Source organism: Haemaphysalis longicornis, unplaced genomic scaffold, assembly GCF_048455015.1.
Source record: "Haemaphysalis longicornis isolate Haplotype H1 unplaced genomic scaffold, Haemaphysalis longicornis Haplotype H1 scaffold_7, whole genome shotgun sequence".
In the NCBI taxonomy this organism is placed as follows: Eukaryota; Metazoa; Arthropoda; class Arachnida; order Ixodida; family Ixodidae; genus Haemaphysalis; species Haemaphysalis longicornis.
Window position 1 is genome coordinate 66,426,049 of NW_027526422.1, and position 16,987 is coordinate 66,443,035.

Consider the following 16,987-nt stretch of genomic DNA (forward strand, 5'->3'; position numbering starts at 1 on the left):
ATTTCAATACCTATTTCACCAACATGGGTAAAATTATTAGCAACGAACCTATCTCAGCCTAAGCTTAAGATTTTCCAATGACCGATAATGTTTTTAAGATTAATACAGGAACGCAGGGAGATATAATAAATATCGTAAACCAGCTATCGGAGAATAAAGCTGCCAGATATAACAGAATACATGCTAAAGTATTGAAGCAAAATATTGACCTTCTATCTGTTTCCCTTCATCATATAATTAATGATGCAATTACCTCAGGTTCTTATCCAAACGTACTTAAAATTGCCAGAGTTTTTCCAGCATATAAAACTGGAAATCCAAACAATCCAAACAGTTACAGGCCAATATCTGTATTAAACGTAATTATTATCATTTTCGAGAAATTAATATCTATACAGCTTAAGAACTATCTCCAAGAAAATAATGTAATTTGCCCGCAGCAGCATTGCTTTGTTCCGAACTGGACTACGTCCTCGACCGTTGTAACACTTGCTCAAGTTATAAACAGCGCTCTTCACAAAAATCAGTTGGCAATAGGTGTGTTTTTGGACATTAAAAAAGCTTTTGACACGGTTAACCATTCAAATCAAATAAATTAACTGGAAAAATGTGATGTAATTGACTCAAGTTCTTTGCGAACTACCTTTCATCTAGAAAACAGAAAGTGGTAATCGATAATCACCATTCTTCATACAGTGACATAACATGTGGTGTTCTGCAGGGATCAGTTTTAGGTCCTATTTTATTTTCACTGTATGTAAATGACCTCCAACACGCAATACACAACTTCACAATACTAATGTATGCGGATGACACCGGTATTGTATTTTGGGGTGATTCTCTGACATGCAAGATACCATACCAGCTGAAATGTATAGTAGCTATCCATGGTTTTTGAAAAGCCAATTAATCAAAAATACGGACAAAACTAAATATTTCACCTTTCACTCAAGAAGAAAAGTAATCGATTATAGTTATTTTAGTGTGTATATAAATGGTTAGCCAATTTAAAATGTAACCTCCTTCAAATATCTGGTCGTTGTCTGATTCACACCTAAACTGGAAAAATCAAACCCAAAAGGTCTGCTAAAAATTTGCGTTTAGTTGTTTCGCGTTAACCAAAGCGCGGTCTTTTTTCCCATGCAGTTTGTTAGGATATTTATACTTCACTTTATTTCAGTGCCACATTATTTATTGTACAAAAGCCTGGGGGCTTACCTATGAAACCTAGTTTAGGCCGTTATATCGATTACAACGACGAGCACTAAGAATAATATCATTTTCTACATTCAACCGTCCGGTCAATACAATTTTTCAGGAGTTGGGTGTACTTTCTTTTTCAACTATTCGGGAATACAAAATATCTCTTTTAGTAAACGCAGTTATAAACCAAATCATTCATGTACTCTTAGCACGTTTTTCAACTCCGTTTCGGAGCACTAGGCAAGAATCTAATGCTAATTTCAACTTGCCAATGTGTGACAACATTTATGGCGAAAGGCGTATTGAATTCTACGTTGACAAAGTGTAGAACAATGTACCTATTCAAGTAAAAATTGCGAGGAACTTCAAATTGTCTTGCAAGATGTTTCACTTGGCTAAAGAGACTGTAGTTTAATCGATGCGATTGTAATTATCGTGGATGTTTATAGTGCTTATGTGTTCCATTTTAGTTTCCTTTTGCCTTTTTTTTTATTTTCTATATTTTTGACCCTCGGAGGATACCTAATTTGTACTGGACCGGAAACTCGCCTCCTGGCAATCGGTCCAAATAGTCTGTAAACATTTTCCCGGTATTACGATAATAAAACTCTTGATTGACTGATTGATTGATTGATTAATTAATTAATTGATTGATTGATTGATTGATTGATTGATTGATTGATTGATTGATTGATTGATTGATTGATTGATTGATTGATTGATTGATTGATGAGTGATTGATTGATTGGCCGTGTTCACAACACGGCTCAAAAGTGGTATTACTTTAGTGTTTCTGAGCGAGACTTCGTTAACAATAGAACCACTCCCAGTCCTGGCTACAAAATCTCTACACTTCCGCGAGATTTGACCTTACGGGAAAGGGGTGAGCAATTTTGTGAGAAAAGGCATTATTTTTGTGTTTTATTTACAGTCTTTGTTAGTACGAGTAACTTTAAAGCACTGGTCATACTTTTTGTGGTACAAAAGGGCGGTTGATACCGGCAATTCTACTTCGGCTGTTAGAACTTTCATGAAGAGGTTTGAACCATCCCTTCTATTGGTATCCCTTTGCGATTTATCCCTTTTATTTTGTATCCCTTCTATTCATATCTAGAAATGTTATATTACAATCGTCCATGATTGTTACATTTATCTGGCATATAAATTTCCCAGTGGTCCTGCATTGCCTTTTGGAGTATTTTAAATCACGTAACTGCATAGCAGAGACTGCTAAAATTGACCATGCTGTATATAAGGGTAATAGTTTTTTGCGCTGTTTGACATGTGAATCTCCCAAATGTCATTCTTTGCTTTTGGAGGTCTTTAAATCTCATAGCTGTGCAACAGAGCCTGAACTGTTTGCATGACTGTCACGAGAAAGAAAAACCCTTTATTTTTCCGTACCAAATCCACCAAAGTGTACTACAAAGGGTCAATGAACACAAACACTTAGGTATCATTCTTTCTTCTGATCTAAAATGGAACAAGCACGTGTCATACATTTCAACTAAATCTCTCTCAGCGCTTCTTTCCCTCAAACGGTCCCTCCGATATGCTTAGGCAAAAACCCAGCTACTTGCAAAAACGTCACTCGTTCGATCTATCATCGAATATGGCGTCATATGCTGGTTCCCACATACTAAGTGTGCAATAGCAAAGTTAGAGGGTGTGCAAAGAGGAGCAGCCAGATTCATCTATAACAAATACCGCCGTCGTGATTCACCAACTGAACTGTTCAAATTAGCTGGGCTCCCAACAATCGGCGACCGCGCAAGATACCTTCGAGTGAAATTCCTGTTTCTTCTCCAGAGCAATTCTCTAAAAATAGACAAAAACTGGTTCCTAACACGTTCCGATGCAAGGAATTTTAGAACAAAACACAATAAACAATTACTCGAATACAGATTTCACAGCAACACCTTCAGGTATTCTTTTTTTCCGCAGGCCATCAGAGAATGGAATATGTTACCCCAAGAACTTGTTGATTGTACGTCCCGTGACTCTTTTCTGCCCGGATTGTCTAATTATTACTTTGTTACTACGTAATATTGTACGCTTGTTTTTTGCTTTTGAGTTTGCTTCGCGAGAAAATATTGCATTTTGTATGTCGCAGCATGGGTCTTATCGTTATGATTGCTTCAACCAAGGCAAATGCCTCTTGCTACTCTTCTTGAAAAATGTCTGAATGATCATGCACGTTTTTGACCTTTCACTACTGTACCCTTTCCTGCCAAAGCCTTTGTTAGGCTAGCAGTATGTGCAAAATAAATGAATAAATAAATATAAGTTGAGCATTCAGTAATGGTATTTTTGTGCTTCGTTTATCTGGTATTCCACTTTTGACCATTTCCCGATGGTCATTGCTCTTCGAAATCACTTGTGCACAAATGTGGAGTCCCTGAGTACCACCTCAGCACATAAGTGGGCTATAAGAATTGCCACCTTTTCAATTCGTGTAGAACTTAGCAGACCTTTTTACCACTCAACACGAACAACGCCTTTCACCGGGATGTAAAAGCCCAAAATGTAACGAACAATTCACAACATAATACAGCGTGGTGACCCGCTGCCGTTAAATATTTTTATCTTGCATAGGCAAAACACAACAGCTGCAATCAACAACCAATTAAATTTGCCGGCCTGCCATAACACTTACAGACTAACGTTAAATTCAATTTAATGGCTCCCATATCCGGAATAGTATACATAATAATGTTGAGTATGAAAGCAAACTTTTTCCCAGTCTTATATTGCATTCTTTCTCGATATGTTTATGATTATGTTGACTATATTTGACTATATTGGTACATTTCATTCATTCACCTTCAGTTATTCTTAACCAACTTGTTCGTTCTCTGTTACTGCAAATAGAGCGTATTTTCTTTTGGACCCGGTACTAGCCAAATGGCTGCGGATCCGAGCAGTGTAATGAATGAAATAATCGGTAAATAATAGTTGATTCATCAACTTTTTTATTGTGAAAACGCACCTTGGCTTAAATCATCGGTGGCTTGGCCGAGTGGCATAAGGCGGTGGTTTAGGTCACCAGTACCTTTGGAGGCGTAAGTTTGAATCCCACCTCTGGAAGTCAATTTTTACTGAAAGAATTCGGGAACAGCTCGAGGAACCCGCCGCGGTGCCTCAGTGGCTAAGGTGTGCTGCTGAGGACGAGGACGTGGGTTGGATTCTTGGCCGCTGCGGCCGCTTTTCTGATGGCGGCGAAAAGCAAAAACGCCCGTGTGCACGGGATTTCGGCAGACTTTAAAGATCCCCAGGTGGTCAAAATTAACCCGGAGCCCTCCACTACGGTGCGCCTCATCACCGGCGCTGCGACGGCGCGTTATACCCCACAATCAGTCAATCAATCAGTCATCAACAGCTCGAGGAGGCACAGTTTTAGTGTTTACTTCTTTTCACCTGTTTTTAGTACAAGTGTCTGCCGCGTTGTTTCATTTAACATTTCAAGAAAAAATCCCGCACCTTACAATTAAGCGAACGTTGCTACTTATATCCCTGTCACACGGCAAATCTAATGTCATTCAAAGTGAATGACATTAGCTGTAATGACATTAGGTTTGGCCGTGCTGGTCTATACGGCGATGCAGATGTGATTGATAGTAGGGTTTAACCCAACGCAGGTGATGAGGCGCGCCGTAGTGGAGAGCTCTGGATTAATTTTGACCACCTGGGGATCTTTAACGTCGCCGAAATCTCGTACACGCGGGCGTTTTTGCTTTTCGCCTCCATCAGAAAAGCGACCGCCGCGGCCTGGAATTGAACCCGTGCCCTCGTGCTTAGCAGCAGAACTCCTTAGCCACTGAGAGCGGCGGGTGGCGAAACAGATGTCATTTGAGAGTGGCAGCGGTGATGATTAGCGAGCTCACAAAACCGCAAAATTATATTTGAAGTGTATCTGCAATGTTTCACATATATCAACTTTTTAAAATATAACAAAAGAATATTAAAAAAAGAAAAATAAGACAGTCAACACTTTAGTTGACATCAGTAGACACCACAAGCTGAGACAATCTCCGCACAAAAATCAGTATTAGGGTAGCGCGCACATTAGGGACGAGATTCTTTTTTGTAAGTAGTTGGCTGTCTTTATTTGAAAAACAACATGAAGGGTGATATATAAATTTACTTACAGTTGTTAGGAACAGTCTTCTTTGGATTATTACTGAACGTTCTTCTCTAGTTAGGCGCCACTGCTTTCGAAGCTACTCATGTGGCTGCTGAATGAGCTCCCGAACCTCAGTTAGCCACTAAATGTCATTCGCCTCAAATGTCAGTCGGAATTCTCGTGTAGCGCTGAAGTAATGTCACTTAGAGCCAATGACATTTGCTCCAAATGTCGTTAAACACGGGTATTAGTTATGGACGTATGTTTTGCCTCAAAGATGCTTAAAGTTTTCTTTTTGTTGAGCAGTGTTGGTATGTATGATAGAGGGCACCAGTCTGAGTAGTTTTGAATGGTCTTGCCTATATACACTTCTTAGCCAAGCATTCTTTAAACTTTTAGCCCAGCATCCAAAACGAGTGACAGACAGACTACAATTTGTTCGTTTATGAAGTCTAAGAAACTGATGTGTTTAAATATACCCTGTAGCACTATTGGATAATAAAAAAGTCGTGCGGTGTTTTTTTGTTTGCTGATTCGCCAAAACGTACGCCATCCGAGAGCAGTATCTGAATTCCAATTCCACGTGTCTCACTGGACTCTTCATGCTCCTTTTCGACAAGCGTTTGCTTTTGTGTTTTAACACTTCCGCATTGGGGACAGATGTGTCTTTGTCGTCGCGAGCCGTCGGTAGCGTGGCCGAGTGGTCTAAGGCGCTGGTTTTAGGCACCAGTCTCTTCGGGGGCGTGGGTTCGAATCCCACCGCTGCCACATATTTTTTATCGTTTTAAAAACCTTGTAGCACCCTAGCTACTATAGAAGTTCGAGAATACTAATGTACAGTCATGGACAATTCAAATGCGAACCGCGGAGCGCATGGCCGAAGATACCGGTGCTGTCACCTGGCAGCGGCCGTGGAAAACGCACGGACATGAGCAGGTGAGATGTCGGTTGCGAGGCTGCGTATCCCACTGTGATATGCCGCCCTCTCCTCGCTCGCATGCTAGCCTTGTCTCCATGCCGCAAGAGCGCTGCAAGCTCTGAAAGTACCAGCGCTGGTGCAGCTGAAGGTGTTGGTCGCGTTGAGAGCAATGCGGCGCGCATTTGCTTGCAGCTGCGGCCAGTGCTTGCGTGGCAAACGCGTGCATGTTCTCGTAAGGAACGCCGTTGAGCTGATCATGCTTTCTTGAAGAAAACAATCGCACAGATATGGAGCCAGAATAAATGCATGCCGCCTATCTTCTGATGGCGCTGCATTGTTTTGCGTTTGTGGTGCAGTGGCTGGGGAATGGAACAATGAACTGGCCTCTAAGAATGCGCCTTTGTTTAACGAAGTCATGGCTGACTCATTTCGCCGAGTTGTTGCTAGTAGCAAACAATAGATATACCACCAGAATTTATCTCCAGTGATATAAATTAACTGCAAACTGCAAGCATTGTGCGGTCTGGGAAAATTACTGGCAGAATTTTAATATTAAGAAAAATTACGAAGATAGTATTGGTTCATGGTGATAGAAAATAGCCAGCGCAAGGAAGACGAGGACGAGGAAGGTAACAAAAATGGGCTGTGTCTGTTGTTACCTTCCTCGTACTCGTCTTCCTTGCGCTGGCTATTTTCTATCACCATGAACCAATACCAACTCGCCCAGCTTGCCATCTTGGTGCATTACGAAGATAGGTAGGTCCAACCTTTCTATTGGGCAGTTGCCCTAGTGCAATAATTTTCACGGCCTGTTTTTCTCGTTTATTTTTTGGCAGGCCCCACAGTGCTTGTAGAAACCTGCGGAACGGGAAGCACTGAGCTTGGTTTGGGAGTGAACCAGGTGTCCATCGTTATTTGCTCAAGTTACTGAACCTCGCATGCAAAGCTATGTCGGGAATGTGACACCGACACACGAGGCGAGCAGGCGCTCATGTGAGCCGAGCACACAGTGGCCGCAGATACTATCTCGCGCCGCATCGCTAACAATTGTTTTCAGCGCTGTTGCGGCATGGCGACAAGGAAAGCAGGCGAGCGCGCTGAGGGCTACATATCGCAGTGGGACACGCAGCCTCGCTCCCGTCATCTTAACTGCGCATGTCCGTGCGTTTTTCACGGCCGCTGCCAGGTGGCGGCACCGGTATCTTCGGCCATGCACTCCACGGTTCGTATTTGAATTGTCCATGACTGTACATTTGTTTAGTTGTGAATGAGGAAGCAATGCTTTCGAACTCCTCGCCTCGTGGTGCGATTTCGAGTTTTGATTTGCGAGTAAAGTTTTCAAGTTTTGTTGCGTGGTATCTGCGTTATACTGGCATAGACGCTGTCGCCTTCCACTACAGCCGAGCTTTCGGCATCCGACGATGGATATGTTTCAGACTCGGTGGTGGTATGGTACGTAATTCCACGCGTAAAGGCTTGGACCATTGGGGACTCTTGCGCTGCTGGGTGAGCCGAGTGTCTGCTGCTGTGTGGTTATGTAGCCTTGTGTGAATAAACGTCTCCACGGAGCAGTCAGCCCTGAGTAAAAGTCGTCATTCCAGGACCCCTTGAGACTGTCCGGGTGCTTGGGCTCTCTTCACCAGCCAAAGATGGTCGTCAGGATCCGAGCTGGACAGTGCTTTCTCCAAGTGCTGAAGAGAGGGAATGATGGCAGGGTTCCACGTAACGTGGTATGGGGAGCCCGGATCCTCGCACAAGCGGCAGTGCGAGGAGACATACCCTAAGTGTACTGGCCGGCGTTTAAGCCCATTTTCCGCTTCGTGCAAGCACCAATATTCATACACATTTTCAGGGTGCGTGCTATCGCCTTTGTTTGGTTTAACGTTAGGTAGAACTAACGCTGAGCACGGGGGCGTGTCAAGCAACGTCGATCTCATTATGCTTCAAGGGGCGCGTACCTGTTTACGTCGATAGACCTTAAGGCGTAACGTTAGGCCTCATCTGAGGAAAATCTCTTGAAAGCGGTGTCAGTACAGATTTGAAGGGTATGTTCTGGCGAACTTAGTCAATGGGAGACTGTTTAGAAGCAGTTTTTTTGCTTCAGACGCCAGACAGTGGCTTTCTAACTCAAAGGGCTATATGATGCTCTGACATTAAAAACAAGTCATGCGGATAAACAAGTTGCCACTTAATACCCCACAGATTGCGCATGCTGAGTCCAACGACGCAGGTTTGATCCTCACTGCGGCAGCCGTTTGTCTAATCGAGGTGGAACACGAAAACTCCCGTATGGCGAGATTTCGGCGCAAGTTGAAGATCCCCAGAAGGTCAAAATTAATCTGGAGCCCGCCACTACGACACACGTTACAGCCGGGGTGTAGCTTGGCACATACAAAGAGTTTCATTTAACGTAGGACATCTGCAAAAAATACTTTAGTACCAGTGCTTTCTTAGTCTAACTCTTTCCATTTTAGTATTTCCCGGCGCAGTTACTCTTGTCTTTAGCAATTCCGCATTGTAAACAGAAGTGCCGATGTCACCTGCAGTTGTCCGTAGCGTGGCCAAAACATACACACTGCACGCAGCATTCGTGAGTGCCGCGTGATACCGATTCTAAAGTTATGGAACTGCTACGAAACTGATGTGGAGAGCGCTTTCTATCGCGTCTGCCATAGCATTCATTTCTTGGTCTTAAAACATGCTACGGAAGGAATAAAAGCTATGAAAATTCAATTAGGCATATAGTAGACAAAAAATTGACAAATGATATTGAAGTGCTATGATCCGTTGACTAGACAAGGCTGCCCACCTTCACACTTACCTTTGCTTCATTCCTAGAGCCGCTGTGTTCAGTGGCCGTTCAGAGCAACGACATCAGAGGTTTCACGTTGAAAATAGAGGAACTGAAAGTAATTGCGTACGCGGATGACGTGGCTTTGTTCTGCATTGACCGTAAAAGTGGAACAAAGGCCTTAGCCATCGTTATAGGCAGTGCCGGATTAGGAAACTTTGGGGCCCGGGGCTACTGCGTCCTTGGGGCCCTGATGATGATGATGATGATGATGATGATGATGATGATGATGGTTATGATAAGGATTCCGCTTTAATGTGCGAAAATTTTCGAAGCCCATGTTGTGCTCTCTGATCAGTGATAAATTATACATAATTGTACGCTTTCCGGAAACTAACGGATTTTATAAGGCGTAAAAGTTAGTATGGGTTGATTGCCGGTTCATCATCGATTCACAATTAATAGAAGCGCCGTGTCGGCCTGCACACGCCATGGTACAGAAGAGTATTTTCTTACAAAAAGCATATTTTATTAGGCCTCTAAGGTTTTACTTTTATTGCAAAATTCTCCACCTGCATTATGGGAGGGCTCAAAATCCGCGCAGGCAGCTGTCACTCACAAACATCTGCCAAACAGTTGGCTGCCACGGCTTACTGGCCAAAATCCTGTAGGTTACCCGCACAGGCGAGAAAGCACGCGGCGGTTAGAACACGCGGCGCTTTTGGAGGAGGCCGGGGGGTGGGGGGCTTGGATGTTGGTCGTAACTGGCAGTGGAAACACGGTGAAGCTTCTCGTCTAGATTCGGCGTCAACCACGGAGGCGAGTATGGATGGACCTCTCGTTTTCGAGTCCATAACACATCTGCCGCGTCCACTGCTTTTCCCGCGTTTCTTCGGGGGTTCCTCTCCTCCTGCCGCCGCGCCCAAGCGGGACCAGATCTGCGGGCCACCGTTTGGTCCACGCTGTCCGCCGACTCATTCCAAAGCGAAAAGCGCCCACAGGGACAAACAGTTTACCGTCCCCGAGTAGCGGCGGAGGTCTGTTTTTAAGACGGCATCGAAGGGGCCGCACGCAGGATGCGTTTATAAGTGGACACAGCTTTCGTCATCCCGAAAGGAAACGGACGTTGTTGTTACTTGGTTTGGCGTCCACGCCCGAGCTCTTCACACCGCCTAGGCCTGCTGATTCCCCATCTCGTAGGGAGCCGCTGGGGTCACGCTGGCCCGGCGGCCTCTGCGTCCACACGGAGTGGCGCCTAGAAAATTACGCTACGAATGGAGTCGTGCGGACACGTAGCGTCCGCAACGCTTCTTGCTCAGACAGCCTACAGAGGCTACAGCCCAGAGGCGTGGGCTGAAGCCGAACGACCCCGCGAGTGGATTACACAACATTTTAATATTTAAATAACCATATATACGCTGACCATTCAGCGAGAAATATCGAGTGTATATCAATCACGCTTATGCGATTCAACTAATCCACTAGCTTTATTGAACGGGTCGTCATCGCAATGAACTTCCTTGTCAAGCGCTATACATTAAAATTTCTGGCAACAACTGTGTATGAGCCCGTGGGGCAGTGCTTAACTTGTCAATAATTACATATAACGTCCCTCACGCTTAAACAATTTACAATGTTATTCAGACAGTACTTCATTATTCTCATGCCTGACCCTTCCTTATACCGAAACAGGCGCGCGCCGAAACGTCTGCGTACTCAGATGTCCGGGTACCGAAAAGACTACCGAAACGACCTGTGCCGAAAAAGACTGGAGCCGAGCTCGGGGACTTTTTATGTGGCTTCTTAGGCCCGGTCAAGCTGTGTACCCACGACTTTTGGTCCAAGACGTCTTCTTATAAATCTGGGGAAAACAAAGAAGAGGAGTAGAAATAACTAAATTAAATTGAAATGGACTCGAAGGTCGTCAACCATAACGTGAGGGGCCCCCCACACCTCCCCACCTGTCACGAGTTAGCTTCGGTGTGAAAGTGAGGTTGAAGCTCCTACCTTCAACTTTCAACGCGGGCAGCGAGAACACTCGAACTATTTTTTTCATACGATCGAGTGGGGCCCCTGACACCTGGGGGCCCGGGGCTGCAGCCCCCGTAGCCCCCACCTTAATCCGGCCCTGGTTATAGGTTGTGTTATGCAGCGGGGAGAGTGGAAATGTTTTAGCACTGTTATTGCCTTTGGCGCGGGCGGTAGGTCGTGAAACCGAATACGTATAACCAGGCTGAACGGTCAACCCTGCCGTTTAAACAAAAAGAACTGTCTCTTGAAAGGCACCGAGAGGACACGCTGTATTGGAAAGGAAAAGCCGAGGAAATCCGCGTTCTCGCTAAGGAAATGCATGGACTGGAAAACATGTTTCGACCTTCTCGCGTTTAACACACAACACGTTTATACTAGCAAAGCTGTGGCACGTTATAGAAGCTCTGTATTGTTCGCGGATGAAGGTGCACAAATTTTACCGTGTCTTCACGGTGCTTGTATGACAGTCTCGCTACGAAAGGACAAGCCGTGGGGATGTCTTTTTCCGACTGGAAGATGGGGTTTCTGTTCTCACGGAATCAAGCTCATCTATTTATACGCACTTTTCGGCAGGTTACATTGTCCAATGCGCTGGACAATTTAACAATCTTGGACAACGTAAAGGGTGCAAGGCGTGGTGTAAGCAGGTATCTGTATAAAGTAGTTGCTGCGTACATGTTTTCAAATGCTCGGTTTTCCGGGGGGTCCTGGTTTCAGTAATCCGAAAACTATTATCGCAAGATTATGTGAAGTCCTGGTTCCCTGAGCCTGTGTATGCCGTTCTCAGTCCCATGAGGGACCCGGAAAGGGTGTTCTTAAACGGGCAGAAAAATGGTAGTTCTGGCGGCTATAAAAACAGTTCATTTGAAGTTCCACGCCAAAGCGTTACCAGCTAAAACCTGGTTTGATAAAAATGGAATATGCATCCATAGCTGAATGTGGAAAGAAGGCAAGCTAGAGCACGAGCCCTTGACAAAAGTTTCCGCACTCATTGTGAGCCACGGGAGATTGTCTACGTTGACGCAGCCGACTACTACAACGACGGCTCTTCTCTCAAAGCCATGGCGATTGCAGTCGTCAGCAATGACGGCGTCGCGTTCACACCGGCGATACATCCCACTCAGGGCGAGGAAATGGCCATAGCCCTTGCTATAAATTGTACCCGAGCAACCACACATAAGCGACTCAGAGTCCGCCATTCTTAACTTCTCGAAAGGCAGGATCTCCCCTGCAGCAGCCTCGCTGTTAGAGAAGACTACTAACCAAAGAAAAATTCTTTTTATATGGACTCCGGCCCACTGCGGTCTACAGGGGAATGAACCGGCCCACGCAACCGCTCGAGCTCTGGTCAACCGAGCTGTGTTGCCTACGACGCCGCCACAACCACCATATCCCCACACAAGACCTCGCAGGAAAGCCAAGAACAAGCACACGTTATTAGATCTCACAAAGACAGGCTAGTGACATACAGGGATATAATAAATCACTACAGGTTATCCAAATGCAAATATCCACCGGTCCACCACACTCTTTCCAGGAAAGAGGCAGTCACGTGGCGAAGGTTGCAGACGAACACTTTTCCGAGCCCTGTTTCCCTCAACCGCTGCTACCCAGACCTTTACTCAAACCTCTGCACTTTGTGCAACAGCAGAACTGACCTACACCACATGATATGGTCCTGCCATGAGCTCCAAAAAACTACGACCGGCTATAATAGCAAATCCGATGTAAATACACTTAGAATATACAAAATTAAGACTGCAGAACAATGGGAGACTGTTCTGCTCAGCTCCACACCGGAAGAACAACTGACAGCAGTCCGGATGGCCGAAGCAGCCGCGAGGATCCAAGGAATCTTAGCTGACGGATGAAGGAGCGAGACCTTCCAAGTCTCGTACCCTTCAGAACCCATCTCGGGCATCAAATAAAGTCATCTCTCTCTCTCTCTCTCTCTCTCTCTCTCTCTCTCTCTCTCTCTCTCTCTCTCTCTCTCTCTCTCTCTCTCTCTCTCTCTCTATCTATCTATCTATCTATCTATCTATCTATCTATCTATCTATCTATCTATCTATCTCTTTTCAGCCTGGGAATTTTACTGTAATCCAAGTAACAAGCCATAACGGTCGGGCATGTTTTCATGACTGCTGAGATGCATTCTTCTAGGGTATACTCCAGCGAGCTATAAAAAAATTATTCCTAGGCATCTTAAGGAATCTGGATAGCCGGATTTGATGGTGGGTGGTGGATTGTTCCTCGTGGGTCGTTATGCCATTACACACAGTCGTAAGGTGGTGCAAAGTTGTGGTGTTAATTCGCGTTCTGCTCAAGAATATTTTGTTTGCAGCGTTTATTTTCAGCACAACCATTTCTCTAAAGACGAATGCAAGTAATAAATGTTGTTTTTGTTTGAATTGTGCGCAATGAAATTGTATAAGAATATTGTTGCCAGATAAAAAAGTGGTGGCATGTACTTTTTCACCATGAAGGGTTGAGTTCTGTGCTGTTGGTTCCTGTCCAGCATGTAAATAAAGCAAATAGCTTTTTTATGGAAGTTTTTCAGTGAGTTTTCCCAAAAGATCTGCTGTATAGCCAAATCCCAAACGTTCCCTTGGCATTAAACAGGGTGCAATACGGTATGATGTCTTTTTCCTTTACCGACTCCAGTCCACGTAATACCACGATGTTGTGGCGATCCCTGTGGTTAATTATTTCACTGAAAATGTGTGCATGTTTAGACAAGTGTATGCTTTACATGAGCGATCTGACAGTCTGTAAGCAACAATAAATAATTTATTGTCACAAAAATTGGCCTGCTTAAAACGTGTGGCATGTGGGTTAACGACCTCAACTAGTATTTGTAACATGAGCCGGTATTTTTTGTGCTATGCAAGTCAGGCAATAAAGAAAGAAAGAAATGTAGCTTGGCCCAGCGGTCTGTATAAGGCGCTGGTTTTAAGCGGCAGTTTCTTCGGAAGAGTCAGTTCAGCTCACATAGCTGCCAGCTATTTTTTCTGCAAAAAATGTCCGTTAACGCTGTAACGACAAACAGAAATGTTTTGCGCATTAACATTTCGCTGACTTGCCACGCCGCACGCCTGCTGAATACAATATCCCAATGCCAGTGCTAGCTCGGTCTGAGCCAGCTGTTCACGCTGTTTCCATACGCAGCTGCTCTTGCCTTTTAACAATCTCGCATTGCTAACAGATGCGCCGTTGTCAGCTGGAACTGTCGGTAGCGTGGCCGAGCGGTCTAAGGCGCTGGTTTTAGGCACCAGTCTCTTCGGGGGCGTGGGTTCGAATCCCACCGCTGCCACAAGTATTTTTTTAAAAACGGCATCTTGTGGCTCTATTACCTTCTTAAAAGTCTTCGGCTGACTATTCGGGGTGGCTTTTAATGTTTTGATAGTTTGAAACAGTTTTGATCTTTTGACAGTTTTAAAACACTCGGCTTGGCCTCTGATTTCTATTTAAACCAGTGCGCGTTAGCTCCGAACATTTAATGCATATATTATAGCACCCAGTTTATGAAGAAGTTCCTGAGAACAGATCAGTTGCCGAACTGTTCGTCTTGGAATCTGAAACCATGCGATAAAGAATGTTTTAGCAACATTAGCTACAACAAAAGGGTTTTTGCCCCTAGCGTTAAATGGTGAAGTTGATTGTGTTGCCCTGACTTTGTATGTATAAAGCAATGTTTGTTAATTATTTATATGCACTTTGATATTTATTTGCCGTTGTAGCTCCATACTACTGTACAATACGTACTGAAGGTTTATTAACTGATGTTTTGTTTTGTTGGAATTTACAAGTGCCACTTTTGTAGCCTACATCACTGGAATCAAGAAGCGGAGTCCCCTGTGAGGCCACTTTCGCTTTAGAGGGACACTGAAGTGGTTTGTAAACATTGCGAGATTACTAGCGCAAATTGTAGTCCAGAGTCCATAGGCCATGTTTCGACCACTCTAGCGCGTTTACGCGAATTTATTTTGTAGAAAAATCAATTCGAAAATGCTGTCCTCCTCTCTGCACCCTCGCCCATTTTCTGTGGTGTTTTCGTGTGACGTCAGGAGGAGATGAGCTGGCAATTGGCTGCGCTACTGCACGGCTCGCCGACCTTCCAACAGCCAGTCGGCCCAGCGTTTAGTCCGCCGGCCGCCGACGGGTCGTCGCAATTCGCTCGGTCATTTGAAACTAAGCCCCAACACGTTTGTGAATAGAAGAATGTGCCTTTCTTTACTTTGTTAGTTTGTACACTGAATCAAGCACCGAGTCTGGGTCGCTCCACACAAACGCTGCACAAGTGCACATGCGACGCTTCGCTGACTGGTACGCTAGTAGGAAAACCTAAGGCCACTTGAAGGCGGGAGAAGAGTCACCGAAGTCAAAAAGGTACTAAGGAAATCAAACCAACTAAAACTTTTACCGTACAGCGTAAAACTAGAGAGAAGGAAGCATTTTTTTGCGCATGGTGAACAAGCACACCGGTCAGTAGCACGACCACACATCTGCGAACGCTTTTCCGTCTAAGAAATACAATTGCTAGACGTGAGATATTGTGGAAGTTTGGGGTACGCTTACTGCAAGAGCGCTATGCAACAAATAGTCATCTAAGCTGCTTGAAATGCTAAAACTAAGAGTGTAACCTGGTTGTACATTATATACGCTATATATTTACCCTCGCCAGCGCTGGTTAGTGGTCGAGTGGTCTGAAGCGCTAGGATTCTTTTTTGCAAGGTCGACGCCCCCGAGAGTACATGCTTTTTTTTGTAAGTTGATTTTTTTGTTTGCGGCCGATGTTTTCTAAGCTGAGTTCGCCATTTTTGGGCCGTATCGTTTACTGCTCCACGAGCGAGTTCGCAGAACGCGCGCAGACTGACACTGACGCGCTAACGAGTTCTCGTTGGCGTGCTGTTGCCACAAGCGCCGCGGGCACAGGCCAGAATCAGCAGACCGTTGGCCTGGTGCAAACACGATTTTTACAATACAGGCATGAGTGAGGGAAGTTCCGAATAGGCGGAAAAGCGCATGCATTTGAGCGTCTGCGGTGACGCGGAGGGCGTTCATCCACTGCGTAGCCCTGGGCTAGTGATTGCTACGATTACAAGCCGTCCTGGGAGGCTTGTCTTAGGCATTCTACCAGCTGCAACATGGCAGAAGCGCGGTACAATGATTACTGAGATATCGAGAATGCCATCCAACGATGCCGTCTGATGACAAGCGTGCTGTTTTACAGAACCCGAAACCGAAACTTGTTTGAATGCTAACCTTGGACATCGTCCAATCAAGGGTGCATCTCCTCCCGTCGTCACAGTGTTTAGTTGGTGCGGCAGCACAGACCGCACATGGTAGTTTTCTTCTTTCCCGCTTTTTTAAATAATTACCGACTTATCAACCGGATAAACGATGAAAAGTGTGGTAATTTGAGCTAGTCTACGTAGTACAAGCAAAACCGGGAGCTTGACAAATTCACTTCAGTGACCCTTTAATATCGGCCTCCTGTTGGTTTCACTAAGAAAATAAAACCTAATCAATTCAAATATCTCTATATTTAAAGCAGCAGCAATAGACTGTTTTTACCTGGGCAATATTTAACTTTGATCCTTGGTAGTTGAAATAATCTGATAAGAATTTCTTTACACTCAACCTGAGGCAATGATGGGGGACAAGAGGACAAGCGGAGACTGTGCAAAACGTTGTGCAAGATCGCTGCCCTGTCAAGTTTCTCGAAGAGCCAGCCAATGTAAATCAGTCCCCCATTCGCTGATTCTGTTCCCACTTGCTTGTGCTCCAACTTTTATTGTTTCACATACGCGGCTTCCTGTCATCCTCATGTTTGCAGCGACGAACTCGCACCGCGATCGTCTGCGCTGACCTTTCGGGACGTCATGCGAACAAAGTTGACGGGCATGGACAAATGGCAAA

The 16,987-nt window shown here is 44.8% G+C and overlaps 2 non-coding genes across 2 annotated transcripts; both read left to right on the forward strand.

The window, feature by feature from the left end:
* The first annotated feature begins 6,012 nt into the window (after window positions 1-6,012).
* On the forward strand, window positions 6,013-6,094 carry Trnal-uag (transfer RNA leucine (anticodon UAG)). Its single transcript has one exon. It is a non-coding gene; the product is annotated as a tRNA-Leu (tRNA).
* Window positions 6,095-14,296: 8,202 nt separating this feature from the next.
* Trnal-uag (transfer RNA leucine (anticodon UAG)) lies at window positions 14,297-14,378 on the forward strand. Its single transcript has one exon. It is a non-coding gene; the product is annotated as a tRNA-Leu (tRNA).
* Window positions 14,379-16,987: the final 2,609 nt, after the last annotated feature.